At 32.5% G+C, this 7,723-nt stretch overlaps 1 pseudogene; it reads right to left on the bottom strand.

The window, feature by feature from the left end:
- Positions 1 to 263: 263 nt before the first annotated feature.
- Positions 264 to 1,114, bottom strand: LOC117025572 (ganglioside-induced differentiation-associated protein 2-like; annotated as a pseudogene).
- Positions 1,115 to 7,723: the final 6,609 nt, after the last annotated feature.

Raw genomic sequence — 7,723 nt, forward strand, 5'->3', positions numbered from 1 at the left:
TATCTCCCAGTTTATTCTTGTCACTCTTCTGTGTGGTCTTCGTAAACCAGTCAGTATCAACTATTTAAACATGGAACTTTAATCATAGCATCCGTCCCCTGCTCAAAGTCCCCTTCTTACTCAAGGCCCTTACAATGGTCTACAAGGCCTTAAATCATCTGGGTTCTGTTGCCACTCTGACATCTCTGGTCTTCGTGTTCCTTTAACATGTCAGGTATGTTTCTCCTGCCTTAGGGCCTATGTGCTATCCTTCCCTCTGCATGCTATGCTGTTCTACCAGTTTTAACATGGCTCACTTTTACCTTATTCAAGTCTTCTTCAAGCCATCTGTCTTCCAAGGTACCAGGCTCTTCACTTATTCTAATCAGCTATTCGGGTACCACAGGCTCCTTTCTGCATTTCCAAATCTGCAGGTAGGTATGGCAATGGTCACCTCTCCTCCTTTGATAACCTTGGGAAGTACAGTGGTAGCAGCTGTGGTAAGTAGCCTCTCCAAATTCATAGACAGCAAATATTAGTTATTCAGTGGTCTCCCCATGAATTTCTAAGAATCTCCTTACAGAGGGAAGTGTTATATGTGTGGCATCCTCTCTAAAGGATCACCTTGTTTTGCAGAATTGATGACATAGGATCCAATAGACTGCTTTTTTTGCCAGCTGAAGTATGTTTCTATAGCAGCTGTGCAGGGAACACTCGGCTGCTGTGCAGTACTATTGTATTTAGGTCCCACTGTGTGAATGATGAACCTGGCAGGTAGATTCAATAATTTAGTCAATATTTCTTCACCTGTCTGGCAATCTTTAAGTTTGTAGAGGTCCTCCTCCAAATCAGGCCTTGCAAGCATGAAGATACTCTCTGACACAAGATTCCTATCTGTGAGCCTTTCATTGCTGGTATCCACAACGACTGCACAGTTCAGAAATGCCATATCTCCTTTCTAAAGAACCACTTTTCCATTGATGTCCTTATTATAAAGAAAAGGTGATCTCATAGGGTCTTCCTGAAGTCTTTCAGTTGCCATATTAGAAGCATTTAATTCATTTTCACATGAGTTGCCCCATCTCAGAAGTGTATTTACATCCACTAACTGAGAAGTTGCACCCAAGCAATCCATGAAATGGGAAACTCAGCTTGCCTTTTCCCAAATTCCTAAGCAATTTAATATTCACTGGAGACTTTAGTGTACTCAGGTGGTCCCATCCAGGTGGTAGGCAAGGAGAGTTAAGCTTTTTGTGGAAGGCAGGGACGTAGCATCAAAGTGCCTATTACATAATAAGAGCTCAATAAGTATTTTTTTTCTTACTTCTCACTTAACCATCTATATGTGGTTGTACTTATCATACTCTCTTATAATCACCTGTTCATTTGTCAGAAGACCTCCACTAAACATGTTTCTTGAGGGCAAGGAATATGATGAGATCACATTCATTCCCCTATAACTTGCAAACAAGTGGATTGATTAAATAAAGCCCATATCAATTAGTGACAGGATTCTACCTTATTGGAAAATTTCAAGTATTTGCTAGAGAATGATTCAGGAAGTTATTATAAGGGTAATTAGATCAAATGCTCAATAAATATCCACCCTAATGCTGCACATCCATTAAGAGTAGCAATACTGCATATCAAAATGTTTCACAGCAACGACACTGAAGAATTGCAAGAGTCTCAATTATCAAAAATAATGTATTATTTCAGGATACTAGACTTATTAAGGCCCCCTCCCTAAAAAAATAGACTAATATGTTCTAAGAAATCTGTCAATGGTGGTTGAAATAAAAATATTTTCCTTAACATTGTGTTATCCAGAAATGTTAATGTATCACATGGTACTTTCTCAAGTATCTTGGTGTATCAAATGTCATTATATAAAGATAAAAATCGTGGATTGTAGGTTAATCAAGGAAGTATAATCTTATGGGAACATTTGTGTGTAAAACAAAATTTTTTTTAAATAGTAAAAAAAAATCCATAAAAGCTTTGTTATAGAAATAAAAAGTTGCACATAATTATCAGTAACTATACTTTTTAAGAAGAGGAATAAGAGAGGAATAACTTCCTAGAGAGCAATTTATCAATTTTCTAAAGTATTTTTCAAGAGATTCACTAATTTTATCCTACTGTATTTGAACAATTTTTAAATCCAAGTTACAAGGTATATCTTATTCCCTAATGATGAAACTTTAGATGATATAAGACAAAATCTTTTGTGATATTAAAACAAATCCACATCAACATGGGGATGGAAACGTTTCCTGTTTGTGCAATTTTACATTCATTACATAGAGCAGTGCTGTCCAATTGGGATGCAGTTAGTACGAAGAGGTTCTAGATTATCCATGTACAATGCAAAACATTTTTGAAATAACAGAAATGTCCTTGTAATCCAGTACGGTAGGCATCAGCCACAAGAGGCTATTTAACACTTGAAATGTGACTAGTGCAACTGAGGACCTGAGTTTTTCCATTTTATTTCATTTTAATATCATTGAAATAGCCATATGATGCCACTGGCTACCATTGAACAGTGCAGCTCTAGAGAAAATTTCCTTATGTTCTGAATTGGGAAATAAACAAACATTTTTAAACCTATCTCTATATTTTATCTCAGAATACATTAACTGGTAGGTTTTTCCCACATGTTGATCGTAGTGCAAGAGTAAAACTCTTTTCAAGATGCCATCTTTATAAATCAGAATTTCTTTGGAAAGAACCAATGATGGAATTTACTCTAGATCCACAAAAATTAGGCTGCTTGCATTATGACTCTCCATTATTTTGGCATGCAATGTGTTACCTGATGTAAACCTATACCATTACATGTGTTCATATGTTTATATTATGTCATCAATTTAACTTGTTTATCTAAAAGAAATAGCTATTTTCTTCTAATGCAGATAAAGTAATGACTAAAATACTCCGTTGGCATTTATTCTAATACTGCACAGGTGCTACTTTCTATAATTTTATAAGATATACAAATTATGAAAACAAAAATGTGTTAGGAAAGAACAATATGATATAAAATTGATTTTTTTAAAAAGCGTAAGTTACAAGCATGGTATTGCTGGAAGATTCGTTTCCACAGGTGGGAAAAATGTTTACTAGATATTTTATAACATATTATTAAAATAGATAATATTTGAGTTTTGAAAACACATGCACATTATCTCATTGGCCTCTTAAAGCATGTGTCATTAAGTGAATATCATGTGCAAATATTTCAATAAAATGTATTAATATTAACAAAATAGAATAACAATTCTACTATCATTTTATATTGTGTCTATGACATCTGCCATCATTTGAGATGTTCAAATAAATAAATCTGACACCCAGGAATCTGGGAATTTACTTCTAGGTGTTTCATCTTTAGACAGAATAGACAGCCTCTGTGATCCCAGATTTCAGCTTTATGTTCCAAACAGATATACTGTTCATGGATGTATATAACTTAAACAAAACCAATGACATACTTTACCACTTAAAAATGCATTCTTTGATGAAAATGTAATTACTTTTAAATATTATATGTTAAAAGAAAAAATACAAAGTAAACGAGGACAAATCGACATAATGCATATAGTTATCAACTTCTCATTAATACCTAACTGCTAGAAATACTTTCTTTTATCATGATTTGTACCCAGCTTAATTTGGCAAATTATTTGATGCCACTGAAAATAAAATATACATAAAATATAACTGTAAAAATTGAAACATAAAATGTAAAATGACACGATGTTAGATAAATTAAAACTCCGAGAGCTTAGGCTAATACATTGACTGTAACAGAACATTAAACTCAGCCCAAAGCTTTCTGGGAATAAAAACATTTTAAAAAATTAAAAAGGAAGTCTAAAATATCACAAACATAGCGTGCTGTAAATGGTTATGGTATTGTAATGAAAGAGGATGAGTAATTTGACTTTTATAATATTGCCCTTGATGTTAAAATATACACCAGTCTGTGATAATAGAAACTTTGTTTTTTCTCAAAACTGAATTCTAAAAGTAATTTATTAATGATCTTTTTGTGAGTGATTTTGAACAACATGATGGAAAATTCCCTTAATAGTGTTACAGAAAATGCAAGGACGTACTTCCTATGATCATTTGATTTGGAGGTTTTATTCTAGGGGAGTAGGCTAATGATATCCAGGTATATGGATTGCTGGTTCCAAACTGATTTTTTTTTCCCATAAAGCTTAGAAATTGAAAGATAAATGATTAGTTAGCAAGTGTCTCAGCCATCCTTTTTCAAAAATAGATTCCCCAACCTATACTCTCACAGGAACATTGCAGTAGTGCCAGGCTGAACTGGAGCAAATGTATGAAGACACATGTTATATTGTCAATTAACAATGTCCTCACTCTTTGTACGTACCGCGTGCCATAGTCACAGTATTTACTCTGTATCATAAAAATTCAAGAACCTGAATTATAGGTTATTTAAAAAAGAGAAAAAAATTTCTTACGTAGGTGCAGGAATAGATTGCAAAATCCATTCAAAAGTGACCCAAATATTTCCCAAGTGGTAGTACTGTATCTGTTGAATTATCTGAATAAATTCTCATTTGGCAAGCCAGATTTCCACATCGTAGAGCATGCTAAATTACTTTGGCCAGGAAAAATTGAGAGTGGGTATGATTATCCACTTTGACCATTAAATTAATTGCTATTACTCATTGAAATATCTCACATTTGCATGGTTTTCTAAGGATTTAAATAATATGTATTCCCAGACCAATAATTTGAAAGACTTCTAGTATATAGTCATTGTAATCAAATATCACTTAATTATTTTCTTTTTTGTTATTTAAAAACTCATCCGAAATTTTAAATATAAAGATAAAATTCTTCTTGTATAGTATAAATGACTCTATGAATCTCAGGGCAGGTTGGCATCAAAAGCTATTTCTTTCTTCTATTTATTTTTCTTCGTTTGACAAAAGTTATACTTTAACATAAAGTATACTCATACACATTTTTGTTTACCTTAGTGGAAATTATATATTTAAACACCTATCTCTTTTGCAAATAGAGATAATATCCAAATTCATAAAAGTTTCATAAATTTACATTTAGGAGTTTATTTCTCTGTGCTTCAATATTATTAGACATATACTTCCATTGAATAATCATTATCATGCTGCATTTTACCTTTTGTACATAAATTTGTCATTCAAACTTAGCAGCAAATTTGAACCAATTGGGAAGGTTTAAAATTACTGATTGTGGACTTTCTTCTATCTCAAGATTCTGATTTAAATGGTCTGGGTTCATATCTGCGCACTGGTAGTTTGCAAAACTCTCCCAGTGATTCTTAGGTGGAGAATTAAGTGGACAATTGCATCTCTCACCTATAAGATTTGTGAAGGTAGGAACTATGGCTTATACATCCTGGTATTTGCTTAACAGAGTGCCTGCCACATGTATTTAATTTCAGAACATACGTTACTGGATATTATCTAATAACAAAAACCAAATCATATAGTTAACTTCACACAAGTATTTTAGTGTTTTTAAATAGCCATTTTTTTAAAAAATTTTTTTTGGCTATTTTCAAGACTTTAGGTTTTTCTCTCAGCAATTTTGATACACTTTCCTAAGATTAATTTTTTTTTTACTTTTTCCTTTTCATAGACAAAACAGAAAAAATGAAATAAAAATATGATGTCATGTTACTTACAATAACAAGAACTAAATACTGTAATTAATTTCTCCCATTTTAAAAAAATTGTCTGGTTTCTCCCTTTTTAGTGTGATTTCTGTTAACTCCTCATTCCTTCCAAATTTACTTTACAATTAAATAAATTACATTCCTAAATGTCATACACACAAGACTGGCCTGCTTTAGAAATTTCTTCTCTGTATAAGCATTTAAGCCAAAATCATAGTTGAACATGATTTTAAACAAGTGGTTCTCAACCAAGGACATCTGGCCATGTCTGGGGACATTTTTTGTTTGTCACAACCTGAGGAAAGGAGAGTGTCACTGGTATCTAGCGGTTAGAGTCCAGGGATTCTGGTAAACATTCCACAATGCACAGGACAGCCCCTACAACAAAGAATCATTGGCCCAAAATGTCAATAGTACTGAAATTGGGAAGAAAAAACAAGCAAATTAAATATAAGTATTTTAAAATATATTATATTATCTTTCCATGGTGTCTTTTCATGCTAAGGAAAAATCAATGAAATATTCAAAATATATGCTTACCAGAAGTGCTGATTTCATAAGGTATCAGAATAAAAATTCAAAACATTCTACAGAAATGGAACTGTACAAGTGGGTCAGGAATTTCTGCCATTGAAAGAAAAAGACACTAGTGGCTGCATGTTTTACCCCAGTGAAATTTAAATTTCAGGGCCAGGTTTGCTCTGGATATGTTGTAAAGTTTGTCAACATTCTCCCTCCCTAGTGAATATACTTTTTACTTTTAATATTTACCATTTTCCCCAAGTGTTCATTAACTCACAAATCTTTAATTCATTGTCCTGGATTATTTGGTCTAGTTCTATGAAAAAATGCCATTGATATTTTGATAGGAATTGCAGTGAATCTATCAATTGCTTTTCGTAGTATGGACATTTTAACAATGTTGATTCTTCTTGTCAATGAGCACGGTATATGCTTCCATTTATTTATATCTTCTTCAATTTCTTTCCTCAGTTTTTTATAATTTTCCAAGTACAAGTCTTTTACCTCCTTGGTTAAATTTATTCCTAGGATTTTTTTTTTTTAATGTACTTGCAAATGGGATTGTTTTCTGAATTTCTCTTTCTGATAGTTCGATATTGCTGTATAAAATGTAACAAATTTCTGAGTATTAATTTTGTATCCTGCTACTTTACTGAATTCATTTATCAGTTTTAGTAGGTATTTTTGTTTGTTTGTTTTATTTTTTTGTTTTTCTGTGTGTGTGGGATCTTCAGGGTTCTCTCTATGTTATCTGCAAATAATGACCATTTTACATCTCCCTTTCAAATTTAGATGCCTTTTATTTCTTTTTTTCTTGCCTGATTGTTGTAGCTAGGATTTCCAATATTATGTTGAATAAAAATGGTGCAAGTGGACATCCTTGTCTTCTTCCTGATCTTAAGGAAAACTCTTTTAGCTTTTTACCATTGAGTACGATGCTAGTGGTGTGTTTGTCATATATGGCTTTTATTGTGTTGAGGTATGTTCCCTCTATTCCCATTTTACTGGGAGTTTTTATTATAAATGGATGCTAGGTTTTTTGAAATACTTTACTGTGTCTATTGATATGATCATATGATTTATATTATTCATTTTTAATGTGATATATTGTATTACCAATTTGCAATATCAAACCATGAAGTAACAAAATCTGAACAGACTGATAACTACTAGTGAAATCAAATCAGTACTCAAAAAACTCCCAGCAAATAAAAGTCCTGGATTGGACGGCTTTACCAGTGAATTTTACGAAACGTTCAAAAAATTAACACCTAACTTTCTCAAACTATTCCAAAAAATTCAAGAGGAAGGAAGCCTCCCAATCTCATTTTACATGGCCAGCATTATTCTGATTCCAAAACCAGACAAAGACAATACAAATAAAACAAAGAAAGAAAGAAAATTATCGGCCACTATCCCTGATGAACATAGATGTAAAAGCCTTAACAAAATACTAACAAATCAAATCCAGCAATACATTGAAAAGATCATATTCCATGATTGAGAGGGATTTATTCT

Source organism: Rhinolophus ferrumequinum, chromosome 8 (genome assembly GCF_004115265.2).
Source record: "Rhinolophus ferrumequinum isolate MPI-CBG mRhiFer1 chromosome 8, mRhiFer1_v1.p, whole genome shotgun sequence".
Lineage (NCBI taxonomy): Eukaryota > Metazoa > Chordata > Mammalia > Chiroptera > Rhinolophidae > Rhinolophus > Rhinolophus ferrumequinum.